The sequence below is a fragment of the Petaurus breviceps genome, unplaced genomic scaffold (genome assembly GCF_028583685.1).
Source record: "Petaurus breviceps papuanus isolate PSGF00001 unplaced genomic scaffold, PetGlider_PUasm1.0 103, whole genome shotgun sequence".
Classification (NCBI taxonomy): domain Eukaryota; kingdom Metazoa; phylum Chordata; class Mammalia; order Diprotodontia; family Petauridae; genus Petaurus; species Petaurus breviceps.
In genome coordinates this window covers 4,628,600-4,643,463 of record NW_027185588.1, presented here as the reverse complement: position 1 = coordinate 4,643,463, position 14,864 = coordinate 4,628,600, and the positions used below count along the sequence as shown (strand labels likewise).

General features: G+C 42.5%; 2 protein-coding genes across 6 annotated transcripts in view; both read right to left on the bottom strand.

Annotated features, from left to right (window-relative positions):
* Positions 1-12,352, bottom strand: part of ELAVL1 (ELAV like RNA binding protein 1) — an 85,073-nt gene extending 72,721 nt beyond the window's left edge. The window contains exon 1 of one of the 5 annotated variants that reach the window (XM_069099332.1): positions 12,208-12,352. The gene's annotated coding sequence lies outside the window, so the exon portion shown is untranslated. Of the gene's footprint in view, positions 1-11,157; positions 11,206-12,207 lie in introns of those variants that run through there. The other 4 variants (XM_069099166.1, XM_069099300.1, XM_069099253.1 and 1 more) reach the window with 4 other exon arrangements.
* TIMM44 (translocase of inner mitochondrial membrane 44) overlaps positions 1-14,864 on the bottom strand; it is a 207,252-nt gene that overhangs the window by 127,977 nt on the left and 64,411 nt on the right. The window lies entirely within an intron of this gene.

Genomic DNA, 14,864 nt, shown 5'->3' with positions numbered 1-14,864 from the left:
ATATGACTCCTATAATTATATAGCAGGACCTAATTTCTCCTCTGGACTACAGTTCTATCTTACCAACAGCCTGCTAGACAGTTCCACCTAGATGTCCCATCAGCATCTCAAATTCAACAAATCCAAGAAAGAATTTATCATCTTTCCCTCAAAATGTATCCCTTCTCAAACTTACCACCTCTTTCTACTGAGAACACTATCATTCTTCTAATAACCCAACTAAGTTCACAATGTTAGACTCACCCTAGACTCTTCCCCTTTTCTCATCTCTCATATTCAAATCAACTGTCAAGTCATATTGAATTTACCTATACAACTCTCATGTCCATCAAGATCATTCCAACAGTCATTTAATTGATCTCCCTACTTCCAAACTCTCTCTTCTTCAATCAGTCCTCCCCACAGTTGCCAAATTCATATTGTAAAGAACAGAACTAAACATGACACTCAAAATCTTTAATGGTTCCCTTTGCCTCTTAGGATAAACTCTAGAGCCTGGAATTTCACCCTCACCTTTACCAGTTCCTATCTACCTTTCTAGATTTATTTTATATTCTTTTGCTTCATATAACCTAGCCAAAGCAACCTACCACCTGTTTTCCAAATTTCACATTCTATTTCCTATCTTCGTGAGTCTGCATAAATAGTGCCTCTTCCCCCCGCTCCCCCAAGAGTGAAATGTACTCCCTTCTCACCTTTACCTCTTAGAATCTCTGGCTTCTTTCCCTGCTAGGCTCACATACCACTTACTAAGGGATGTTTGTTCTCTTCTTATTCCCCATCCCCCTTTCTAGCTGTAAATGTTCTCTTTCTTCTAAAATTACATTGCACTGCTATGCATGCTGTATCTCCCTATGTATGCTGAGACTACCTATTAAAACAAAATCCCTTGAGAACAAGGGATTATTTCATTTTTGTCTTTATTTTCCCCAATATCTGGCACAGTGTCTTTAAAATAGCATTTTTTTTACAAGTGGGAATCCAAAAAGACAGACTTTGACAAACCTTCTATGATTAAAGTAATAGTAAGAGCATCTGAATAGTGAAAGAAGGGCTCAATGAGATGCTAAGGAGAGTTTGGGAAAAAGTGGGAAAGGTCAGTGGGTTCTTTTTCACAATGTATACAATGCTGGATAAATTAAAACAAAAAAGGAAAATGAGCACAAAGATGTGAATGAGGGCTTAAGCCATATGTTTTAGGTTTTCAAGAGAGATGAAAAGCTGAGGAGTTTCATTTTTCAGTTCTCACAAGGAATTGGTTTCCAATCTTAGGTCAGAATTCATCTAAATGGGGGCAGAGCCAAGATGGCAAAGTAAAAGCACAAACTTGGAGTGGGCTTCAGCTTCAACCATCTCCAATACCTGTTAAAAAAAAAAAAAATTACTCTAAACAAATTTTAAAGCTACAGAACCCACAAAGAGACAGAGAGAAACAAATCTCCTGCTGAAGGCCGGAGGGCGGCCTCCACCAGTGCCCAGACTGGCCAGAGCAGACTTCAGGAGAGTGAATCACCAGCAGCTGTGGCGGTTTCCGGACTCCTCAACCCATAAATGCCAAAGAGAAAATAAAAAGTCTGTTGGGAACTCTGTTGTAAGGGTGAAAGAACAGCAAGGTCAGTCCCCTGCCCCCAGGGGCAAGAAGTGACTGGAGGCCTGGCAGTGCTGTGTGACTGCTTTCAGAGCTCCTAGCCTGCAGATCATAGGCAGACCAAAAGACCATTCAGAGGGTAATTACTCTTGCTTTGACCTGCCTGGATCTGGATCACAGTCTTAGGTGGTGGTCCTGGGGTATGTGGCCAGTGAGCCAGAGCTTGTGGGAGCTGTAGAGTTATTATCCAACTAATAGCTCTGGCATCTGAGAAAACCCCAGCAATTTGAGACAAAGCTCTCTCCATTCTGTAAGCAGAGTTTTGAGCAAAGAGCTCAAAAGTCAAGTAATTGGCAAGATGAGGAAGCGCAATTAGACCACACAATCCTTTTTGGGGGATAAAAAGGATCAAAGCATGGAACTGGAGGAGGACAGTGAAGTCAGAACTCCTGCATCAAAAGCTTCCAAGAAAACTATGAACTGGTTATAGGCCATGGAGGAGCTCAACAAGGATTCTGAAAATCAAGTAAGAGAAGTAGAGGAACAACTGGGAAAGAAATGAGAATGATGCAAGAAAATCATGAAAAGCAAGTCAACAGCCTGCTAAAGGATACCCAAAAAAATTCTGAAGAAAATAACACCTTAAAATGTAGACTAACTCAAATGGCAAAAGAGGTCCAAAAAGTCAATGAGGGGAAGAATGCCTTAAAAAGCCAAATTTGCCAGATGGAAAAGGAATTTCAAAAACTCACTGAAGAGAATAATTCCTTCAAAATCAGAGTGGAGCAATTGGAAGCTAATGACTTTATGAGAAATCAAGAATACTATAAAACACATCCATACAAACGAAAGAATAGAAGGCAATGTGAAATATCTCACTGGAAAAACCACTGACCTGGAAAATAAATCCAGGAGAGATCATTTAAAAATTATTGGACTACCTGAAAGCCATGATCAAAAAAAGAGCCTAGACACCATCTTGCAAGAAATTATCAAGCAAAATTGCCCTGATATTCTAGAACCAGAGGGCAAAATAGAAATTGAAAGAATTCACCAATCAACTCTTGAAAAAGATCCCCAAAAGAAAACTCCTAGGAATATCATAGCCAAATTCCAGAGTTCCCAGGTCAAGGAGAAAATATTACAAGCAGCCAGAAAGGAACAATTTTACCACTGTGGAAACACAATCAGGATAACACAAGATCTAGCATTAAGGAATCAAAGGGCTTGGAATGTGATATTCTGGAGGTTAAAGGAGCTAGGATTAAAACCAAGAATCATCTACCCAGCAAAACTGAGTATAATGCTTCAGGGGAAAATATGGTCATTCAATGAAATAGAGGACTTTCAGGCATTCTTTTTTTTTTTTTAAGCAATTGGGGTTAAGTAACTTGCCCAAGGTTACACAGCCAGTTATTATTGTGTGGGTGTTAAGTATCTGAGGCTGGAACCGATCTTGGGTCCTCCTGGGTCCTCCCAACTCTGGGGCTGGTGCTCTTACACACTGCACCACCTAGCCGCCCCCTTTCAGGCATTCTTGATGAAAAAACCAGAGCTGAACAGAAAATCTGACTTTAAAATACAAGAAGCAAGAGAGGTATGAGAAGATAAACAGGAAAAAGAAATCATAAGGAACTCATTAAAGTTGAATTATTTACATTCCTACATGGAAAAACGATAATTGTTAACTCATGAGACTTTTCTCAATATGAGGATAATTGAAGGTAATATATATGTATATATGTATACATACATATATGTATGTATAGGAGGATTATGTGTATATAAATATATATGAGTGTTTGCATATGTGTATATATGTATACATAGAGAGAGGGCACAGGATGGGTTGAATACGAAGGGATATCTAAAAAATAAAATTAAGAGGTGAGAGAGGAATATATTGGGAGAAGGAGAAAGAATTTGCCCTAATAGATTAGGGCAAATTGTCTCATATAAAAGAAGCAAGAGAACTACTGAATTTGGCTTAAGGAGGGAATAACATACACACTAAATTGGGTATCTTACCCTACAGGAAAGCAGGGGGGAAGGGGATTAGAGCAGAGGGTGAGAGAAGGGAGGGCAGATTCGGGGAGAGGGTAGTTAGAAGCAAACACTTTTGAAAAGGGACAGGGTCAAAGTAGAAAATAGAATAAGAGGGGGGGCCAAGATAGGATGGAGGGAAATATAGTTAGTCTTTCACAATATAACTACTATGGAAATGTGTTACATAACTACATGTACAATCTATATTGAACTGCTTGTCTTCGGGGGGTTGGGGGGGTGTGAGGAGGGAAGAAGGGAAAGACTCTGGAACTCAAGTTTCAAAAAACAAATATTAATGCATGTTACATGCAACTGGGAAATAAGATATACAGGCACTGGGGTATAGAAATCCATCTTGCCCTACTAGAAAGTTGAGGGGGGGGAGGTTACAAGAGAGAATATATTGGGGAAAGGGATATTCAGCAGGCTCGCTATTTAGGGGTGAGGGGTAGGGGAGAGACAGGGAGAAAAATTTGTAATGCAAAACCTTGTGGAAATAAATGAATGTTGAAAAATAAAAATTTAATTTAAAAAAAAAAAGAATTCATCCGAATGTAAGCTCCAGGAATGCAGTTAATTTCATTTTTATCTCTGATTTCCAGTACCTAGGATAATACCTAGGAAAAATATTGAGTACTTAATAAATGTTTGGTGAATTGGATTATATTAGAATCATAAGGCTGTGAGCTCCTTCAGAGCAATGTCTGAGTATTCACTATCTTGTATCCATAGTGCCTAGCATGGTATTTCCCATAGAGCAGGCCCTAAATAAATGCATGCTGATTTAAAGACCCAAAGTAGGGCTCTACCAAAAAGTCTTAAGGATCCTCTGAAAAGACTCAAAGAGGGATCTGAGCAAAATGTCCAGTGTGTTTTCTGAGCCAGTGGCCAACTCCCTTCCATATGTGGAAGAAAAAAGCCTAAATCCTGAGTGAATGAGAAAACCCCACCCTGGTTCTCACTCTGCCCACCCTCATCAAATGGTGCTGTCCTGGTGCTGAAACTTTCTTTTTAAATAATAGGAAAACTTGAATGTACAATAAACTGAAAGAACAAAGTATATACTTCTGTGGTTTCTAATAAGATTTTGCTGAAAATATTAGGCATCACTGGGGACCTGGTGTCTGGAATTTGCTGGGCCCTAAGACATTCAGACAACAGAATATTAGTTATTAATGAACTAGTAGAACAGGAGGAATAGTAGAACTAGTATCTCACTAAAAGAAAGATTTAGACATCATATATCTATAGAAATCTTCAGTTGTAGAAAGTGTCTTTATCTAGGGCATGAACATATAAGGAAAACAGAGGTCTAAGACAATCTGAGAATGGTTCACAAAAGGTGGGATTAAAAATAAACAGATTTATTTAGATACTCAAAGAATGGCTAGAGAGGTAAGAAGAAAACCAGGTTTGGGCAATGTCTCAGAAGCCTAACTTAGGAAGACTTTAGAAGAGGGGTTACTGGTGTTGGAAGATTTTTAAAAACAGAATTAGTATTTATGCTCAGCTATGCTAATCAATCAAATCTTTTTTCATATCAGCTGATGACCATTCTAGATATAAAGAAATGTGTTCTCAACTCCACAATCATTTAATAAGTATCTATCATGTGCAAAGCACTGTCAGGCATTAAGAATACAAAAAGAAAAAATTAAACAGTCCTTGCCCTCAAAGAGTTTACATTCTAATGGAGAGATCATAAAAAGATCTAGTATACAGACTGGTGCATGAGCTATGCTTTAGAAGGAACAGAAAAGAATATATGCTATATAAAAAAAGTAGATAAGAAGTAATGGGCCTACTCTGCTTCTCCTAGCCTAGACCAAATGTATTCAAACTCCACATATGAAACCTGTCATTCTATACTTGGAAGAACTGTCTTAGGAAAGAAAAGAAGCTATATTAACTTTGTCTATGATTACCTTGGAAATTATGGAAGAATTTTCCCTCTCTATTGGCAGCTAGTTGGTACAGTGAAGTCAGGAAGACCTGAGGTCAATCCAGCCTCAGATACTTATTAGCTGTGTGACCCTGGGCAAGTTAATTAGCTTTTGCCTGCCTCAATTTCATTTGTAAAATAAAAATAATAATAGCCTACCTCTTTTTGGGATGTTGTGAGAATAAAATGAGATGTTTGCAAAGTATTTTGCAAACCATAATGCACCTTATAAATGCTAATTATTATTAGCAGGTACCTTCCCCTTTGCCTATAAATCTTAATACTCTCAGAAAGTCAAATGGAACTATGATCTCACTGAGATGTAGATTCATTTTGCAGCTACAGATCACAATTATTCCATCTTACTCAACTCTTGTCAATGCCTTCCTATAAGTTTGTCGTAAGAGAATCTATCTTTCTTCAATTTCTCCTCACATAGTGAGGATATAAGTAGAGCACTGCAGCTGTCCACCTGTCATGATTCACCGCTACCATACCCAGTACATCTTCTCTTCCAATTATGAATTTCCTCAATGACATTTTTTATTTCCAGTCTTCTAAGTTCCTCATTGTTTATATCCTGCAGCCTGCCCACACTCACCATACACCATTCCAGAGCCCTCCATGTGGCTTTTAAATTCTTCAGCAACCACATCCCATTGTTTGTGACATACAAAAACACTGGTAAAATAAAGATATTTAACAGATAGGCCTTTTTTTCCTAGGAGAAACTTGGGAATTATCAAATGGACTTTACAATTTTCTGAAGGCAATTCAGCCCAATTTCATTCTACTCTAATTCTGGGTCCAACTCATCCATCTGTACTATCTGTCCCAGATATACATATTGTTGGATAACAGCCCAACTTTTAATGCCCAGATTGTGACAACTTAAAATATTTTTATGTTTCTTACTTTTCCCTCTGTCTTCTCTAGCTACTGTCCTAACTACTTTCTTTTGCTAACTCCTCAAGTTCTACTACCACTGCCTTCACTTCTTCATTTTGTGTACTTTCCTTAAAGAGGTGCCCACCCCTTGCAAGTTCTGTAAATTACCTTCATGGCCATTACTAACTTCCTGTCTTTTCAAAAAGCCTCTTATTCATCATAATCTCCTTGACCTCTCTCCTTTACAACATACCACTTATCACCATCTCATTCTTCCCATCTCCCTTGCTATTACATTATATTCATTTTCTTCCCACTTTCCTGCCTGTGTACTGGTTCCTTTTCCTCCTCCCATCCCTTACATGTGGGCATTCCTCAAAGGTCCATGCCCATGCTCCTAACTCTACATTCTCTTGAGAATTCACCCTCTTATGTGGCTCCCTCAGCCTCTATGGAGGTACTCTCCAAATCAGCATTTCCAGGCTCGAGTCCGTTCTCTCTTGAACTCCAAATACATATCTCCAACTATCCATTGACCATCTTCACAGGGACATCTTGCCACTATCACAGACTCAACTCACGGAAAATACAACTTCTCTTACTCTCTGTCTACCACTTGAGTACCCTACCCTATTTCTACTAATGATCTCATTCTTCCCCAGCTTCCTAAAAGGTTTAAAATCCTGGGGGTCTTCATCCTCGTTTTTTTCAATGTTCAATCTTTAAATCTTCTTAATCCTGTCTTCCCAATGTTTGTTATATCAGTTCTTATTCTGCCTCGACATTGCCAGCCCCTGCTCAGGCCTTTATTACTTCATGACTGTATTACTGTTAAAACCAAACAGGATTCCTTGTTTGTGTGTTCTCCAAAACATACCATACATAATAATGTTATTTTACCTAAAGCACTGATTTGATAGTCCCACTAGCTTGCATAAAATTCCAAAGGAACTTTCATTCATTTATCCCAAAGATGAAGTTCAAATCCTCATTCCTGATAATAATACTGATAACTGCTACTTTGGGATAGCATTTTACAGATTTGAAAAAGTACCTTACAAAGAATATTTCATTTGATCCTCCCAACAACCCTGTGAAATAAATACTATTATTATCCTGATTTTACAAATGAAGAAATTAAGGATCACAGCAATTAGTAATTTGCCCAGGGTCACACAGTTGGTAAATACTTGGGAGGATCTGAACCCAAGTCTTGATCGACCTTTTCAGTATTATTTCTTAACACTCCTAGTAGCATCCTGGTAGAATGCATAGAACAGGTTTGGAGTTAAAGGATTTGGCTTGAAATCTAAATTCTACTTACTACCAGTGACCTTATCAGGAAAGTCACTCTGCTTTTCTAGGCCTCAATTTCCTCACCTGTATAATGAGAGGGACTAATTTCTTAAAGGTCTCTTCCAGCTCCAAATCCTATAATGCTATTCATTTTTTAGTCCTATTCCTCCTCAAGCATCCCACCTCCACACTTTTGTTCACAGTTTCACTGACTGAAGTGTCCCCTCACTTCCATCTAAATCTTATTCATCCTACGAGAATTGGTTCAAATTCCATTTTCTCCAGAATGCCTTCCCTAATCCTCCTCTGAACAGGTATAACAATTTCTGAACAATCCACCAACAATTAAACATGTACAGTAATGCTTTTTCAAGTCAATAACAATAAACATCTATTAAATATCTATTGTGTGCAAAGCACTATGGTAGGCACTGCAGGAGATTTTTAAAATTAGATAAGATCCAGACTGTACTCATAGAGCTCAAAGTATAAGAAGCTCAAACTGTTATTTAAGTCCCAGATTGTCATTTAACTTTCTTGCAGGTCTAACTTCCCCAAAAAGATGCCTTGAGAACAAAAACATAGGATCATAGATTTAGAGCCAGAAAGAACCAAACAGTTCTCCTCTTCCAAAATATTTAGAGTAGAATTATTAGGAGGCAAAGCAGATGAAAACCGTGTAGGTACATATAGTAGTAATAATAAAAAGAACAGAAAGGTGACATGGAAGAGAAGGGAAAGCACTTGATCAGCAGTCAGAAATCTTCAGGTCTGTTACTAGCTCCCCTATTTACCATCCCTATTATCTTGAGCAAGTCACACTGTCACTCAGTTTCCTCATCTGCAAACATGGATAATAGACTGCCTACCTCTTAAGAGTTGTTATGAGGATCTAATGCAATAATGTGTGTGAAAGCACTTTACAAATTATAAGGCAATATGTAAATAGAAGGATTGGTGCTAACAGCAAAAAAAATTAGTAATAGTCTCTGCTTTTTTAATCCATGGCATTTTGCCAATCTCAAAATTTTATACTGTTTAAAACACCATTGTAACTTCTCCCCTCCTTACACCCTTCATCCTCTGATTTATCTGGTCTCCACACATGGCAATAAGGGCTTTATATACATTTACTAATGCATACATGACACCTAGTGGCAAAAAGAGGGTAGCCACAGGCTTCCCCCACAAAACAGTATATGAAGGAAATGTTGGTCCACTTTCCCTCCTTCTGCATTGCAGGGAACTGAGTGTATTGTCATAGTCCTTTGCTAACCTTTCCAACTGGATACCGGGTTAGCATCTCAAATTCAATCTGCCTAAAATTAAATTCCTATTCCCTTCCCAACTGCCCCCAATCCTACCAATGCTATTTTGCCTCAACCCTCAGATTGAAACTCCAGATCTACCTTTGACTCCTCCCTGTCCTTTGCTTATCCAATTCAATAAGCATTTATTAGCTGTGAGACAGACAGAGAGATAGCATAGCTAAATGGAGAGAGGATCAGCCTGGGAATCAAGAAGAACTAAAATAAAGTCCTGCATTTGGCACATACTAAATGCATGACCATGGGTAAGTCACAAACTATCAGTGACCCAGACACTGAGATTAAGTTACAGAAAATCTGGTTATCAGCATTGGTTGTGGGGGTTTCCACACCAACAAACTCACAGGTCCAGCCTCTCTACTTCAAAAATATCCAGACACAAAGTCTTCTCAGTTCTTTTGAAATGTCTCTTCTTAGATCTGCCCCTTCCTTTTTATTCCATTTACCACTGCCCTAGTTCAGGCCTTGTCTCCTCACATCTGACCGTTGTTAGCCAATTCAACTTGCACACTATCACCAATTCAGTTTAGTTAAATGTATTTATCAAGCATCTATGTGCAAGGCATCATATTAAGTGCTGACTGATATTGGACCCTATCTCCCCAGTTTGTACATCAGTCCCAGCAGTTCTGGCAAGCATTTAGCACATTACCTTGCACAGAACAGGTACCTAATAAATATCTGATTAATGGTCTAAGAGTAGAGATGTTTTCCTTTTTTTTTAAGGAGTATTCCATAAGCATGGAAGATTGTGTGCATACATGTCTGTAAAACAGAACCACATATACATCCCTTTTCTATAGCCTGGGATATGTAAATTTGTAGATATAATGTATATATCTCTACATATATACTACTTTATGTATCTCTAATTTTTTTTTAGGTTGCCCAAGACAATTCACTACTCCTCTACACCACAGTACATGGTCTTCATAGGTTGCTATGACTGAAAAAGATTCAATGCCCTGTGGCTAACCTTCTGGTGATGAGCCAGACATAAACAGATGCATAGATTTCATAACATGTTCCCAAATTTTCCAACGTTTGCTTACAATTCTTCAAAAGAACTGGTAAAATGCCACTAACAAGGAATTTTGTGCCCTTTGACCTTTGTAGTAAGAGTACAAAGAAATACACATCATTATTTCCTTTCAAGGTTTATTTCTCTATTTTCTCAATTAAAAAAAAAAAAGATAAAAAGGTCAAAAAGCAGTATGCTATTTACTAGGAAAGACCCTGGATCTGAATACAGGAGTCTGTGATTGAATTGTAGCTCTGGGTCTCAGTTTCTTCCTTTGTAAAATCAAAAAGTTCCTTCTACTCTTAAATCTTACCATGGCTAAGTGAAATGCACATCTGAGTTCAAGGCACAGGAATACAGATTTAGAGCTAGAAAGGGCTTTAGAATCCATCTAAGCCAACCTCCTCATTTTACAGATGAGGCCTAGAGAGGTTACATGACTTGGTTAGGGTAACACAAGTAACAAATATCAGAGACAGAATTTGAACCCAGGCCTTTATGATTCCATATCCAGCACATTACCCACTACCCCATGCTGCCTCCCACCACTGTAGAATTGGATGGGATCAGGGCTCTAATACTGGCCAAATCTTTTCACCTATCTCAAGTCCAGCATAAAATAAACAGTGATTTTATTGTAGATATTATTGTGAAGCGGGGAGGGGCGGGGGAGGGAATATGAAGCAGCATGATATAGAGAACTGGACTAGAGGTCAACAAAGGCCTGGGTTCCAGTTCTGCTTCTGACACTTAGATGTGTGACCAACTATGGGCAAATTGTTAGGCCTCACTGAGCCTCGGTTTTCTTCTCTGTAAAACATGGACAACAGTAATACCTACTCCCCTGGAGGCTGCTATGAAAATCAAATGAGGTAACACAGACAAAATGTGTCCTATCAGTCAACAAGTATTTATTAAATGTCTACCGTGTGTCAGGCACTGGGGATACAAGTACAAAAGGCAACAGAGGCAGCAAATGGCTCAGTGGATTGAGCACTGGACCTGGATTCAGAAAGGCTTGAGTTTAAATCCTGCCTTACACACTTACTAGATGAGCTGTGCGACTCTAGGCAAGTCTCTGCCTCACTCTCCTCATCTGTAAAATAAAGATCATAATGCATCTACCTCCCAAGGCTGTTGTGAGGATTAAAGAAAAAAAAAAAAGACAGAGAGAAAGCAAATCTGAGAGCACCATAAAAACCCTAGGTATAATCATCATTATTAACAGGAAGGCAACAAGCATTTATTAGGACCTTCCCGTTCCCAGCACTGTGCTCCAGTTAACTGTTATTCTTAATCTCTGCAGTCCCCACTTCGGAGGCTGCTGCGAAGGAAGGAAGACGCTTTTCACCCTCAAACGGGTTTTGTTCTTATTAAGATCCCATAAGGGACGCTCTTCAATCCAACCCAAATAGTGCCTGTCTGACTGCTGACGGGAGCCTGCGAACAGGGGGGCCTGGGAGTTCTCAGATCCGGGGAAGGCGAGGGATGGTGCACTAGGAGGCAGCTTTCTGTTCTGCTGGCCGAGGCTGGGCTGGATGACCTCTGAGTCCTTTCTAGTCCTGAGAGTGGGAGAAGGCTAACCCCCACTGGGGTAAAGAGGAGCCTGCCTCGGCTCAGGGGGCCCGTTTTCATCCATCCCTTGGTCCCTTTCTGGGCCTCAGTTTTCCCTCTCGAAGGTCTTTGGCATGCTGCGCCTCCGGCACCTAAGGAATCCAGGTCTCCGGGCCCTTTGCCTGCGGGGCTAGCCTAGGAAGGCAGCGCCCGGAGGGCTGACCATCGCCGGCCGGCCATCCCCCCTCCTCCGTCCCCTCCCCCGGGGCCGCCCCTCTTTCTTCCTTCCTTCCTTCTTTCCTTCCTTCCTTCCGCCCTCGCTCTTAGCATCCTGGCCCCCGCCTACCCCTCGGCCAACTTCCCCGGGAACCGCCCCCAGGCGCTCGGGCTCCGGAGCGGCCCTCAGCCAGCGCCGAGCCTGCCGTGAGGCGCGAGACCCGCGGGCCCCCACGTCTGAACGGCAGCGCGGCTCAAGCGAGCCCCAGGCTTCCCCAGCGGCCTAGCCCCGGCCCCGGCCCGGCTCCAGCCCAGGCCGCGGCCTCACCTGTGCGCCGGCGGGCGGGCCCGGGACTCCTCCGGAGGCTGGGGGCGGGGGCGGGCGGGACGGTAACGGCTCCGCTCGGCCTCGGTAGCGGCGGCGGCAGCGACGGCGGCGGCGGCAGCGGCGGCGGCTCCTCCTCAGCGCGCACAACCCCGCTCCGGCCCAGCGCAGCCCGGGACCGCCCCCTCCGCTTCGACCTCCCATTGGCCCCTCTCCGCCACGGCGCTCTTCTTATTGGGCAACACGTGTGTCACAGGGCCTCGCGGGCCGCGAGGAGGCGGGACTTCCTGCCGCCGGCGCTGAGGAAGGAGGCGCGGCCTAGGGGCTAGCGGCCGGCGGGAGGCGAGGGCAGCCTGGGCAGGCGCCCAGCCCAGTGTCAGCGCCTGGGAGGCGGGTCTCCCTCCTTCCCCCCACCTCACTTCCAAGGCTGGGAAGCTGAGGAGGCCCAAACCGCCTGGATTTCGCGTCTTTGCCCCCATCCCCCACCAGCCCCGCGCTGCCGGGTGTATGGGGGTGCGTGATGCTCCCAACTAGTGCATGGCTGCGCGTTCCCCGGGGAAGGGGGTGGGGGAGTGTGCAGCGGTGCGTGCACTGGGTGATTCCCCCCCCCCCCCGGGGTAGGGGGGGGGGGGGGGGCGCCCCTGCGGGGGGCCCGGGGGGGGGTCGCGGGGGGGGGGGGGGGGGGGGGGGGGGGGGGGGGGGCGGGGGGGGTGTCCCCCCCCCCCCCCGGGATAAGTGTGGAGGTGGGTGCTCTCCTGCTGGGGCACCCGGTGGTGGCTGGATGTCTGCCCACTCTCTTCCCCGCCCCCATCCTAGGAACGTAGGTCTGTAGCTTCCCTAGGTTCATATCGGGAAGGAGCCTGAGAGGGCATCTTATCCGGCCCCTTCCTTTTCCAGAGGAGGAAACTGAGGCCCAGAAAGGTTAAGGGATTTGCCTAAGCTCACCCAGCTAAAAAGCCGCACCCCTCCCCCCAATAAAAAGAAGGGATGGACAGAGGACACTGCATCCTGGACGAGAAATGGCGGGGATTTTCTGCAGGAGCCAGTAGTTTCTGACCCACTTTCAGAGCTTAATCAGAAAAAGGAACTGCTTAGGTTTTAAAGAAATGCCAATTTAATATTTGCAAGTAGAATTAAGGCAGACCTGTAGGCTCAGGAAGGGCCTTTGGACTAGACCTGACTCATTCTACTAGCTTCAGTAAACTCCTGGAGGACAGGGAGGCCATCCTGGTATGTTTATCTTTCTCCAGCACCAAGAACAGCACCTCACTCATCATCAGAATAATCCATTATCACCATCACTTCCATTTAAGATTCACAGTGCTTTCCTCACAACTTTGTGGAGAAGTTCATAGTTACTAGAAGGACCAGGGGATCAAGGGGCTCAAAACCAGCTTGACTCTTCAGGAGTCATTCTTAAATTCCAGTCCTATGGGACCTTTGAAATTATCTCTGGTGGCCTGAGTGTTACACTCTCATCTTAGACTTGTAGAGGAAGAGTGCATTCTTCAGAAACACAGAGCTCTTTAGTGTTGAGGACAGGTCTCCTGGTATGCACTTAGTAAACTTTCATTTGAATTGAATTAGCTTGGGCTAGTACTGTAGAAATAGGAAGACTAGACTCACCAATAATTAGCTGGCACTTAGTCCCTTAAAGCCTTAGTCTCCTGCCCTGTAAAATGGAGTAATAATGCCCTCCCTGCCACCCCTGGAGTATTGTGAAAACAAAATGAGATAATTGGAAGTGTTTTTACAAAATATAGTGCCCTAAGGGCATAAGTGTGGCCAAGAAAAAAGCCACCGACTGGGAGTGAAGAGATAGGACTGCCACTAATGGGCACAAGAAATTGACCAAGGGATTTTAACTCCTTATCCTGGTTTTGTCAACTATAAAAGGGAAGGTTCCTCACAGATCTGACATGAACATTATGAACTGCTCAATCCTTTCTAAAGGAAAGAGCTATATTTGTAATTAGGAAGACCTGGGTTCAGATGCAGCCTCAGACATTTATTGGCTCTGTGAACCTGAGCGAATCATTTAGCCTCAGGGAGAATAACTTTCACCTCTCTGAACTTCAATTTCCTTATCTGCAAAATAGGGATGCTAATGAAGTACTTACCTCCCACAACTAAAAGAATGAAAATGAATTAATGTATAGAAAGTGTTTTGCAGACTTAGCAATCAACAATCATTTCCTTAGGATCCCAAATTAAGAACCAGACGTGACTTTTAGAAGCCATTGGGTGCAACCCCTTCATTTTATAGTGGAGAAAACCAGCTGAGAGAGACTAACCTACATACCCTAGGGTCATCCTATTTGTGTCTGAAGTAGGATTCAAATTCAAATCTTCCAGACTCCAAGCTCAACACTCTATGATATATAATAGTCTACGTTTATATATACCTGAAAATTGGTACTGCACCTGACATAGGATTACAAGTGTAGAATTTGAAAAGACCCCAGAGATCATCTAGTTCAGCCCCTTTATTTTATAGATGAGAAAGCTGGAGCCCCAAAAAATGAAGTGACTTGCTCAAGGTCAAAGTGTCAGAGAGCTTTGAATTCAGGTCCTCTAATAGCACTGTCCTACGTCCATGGCATTATTTGAAACTCCCAACATCACTTGAAGATAGCTACCACAAATATTATTTTACATAC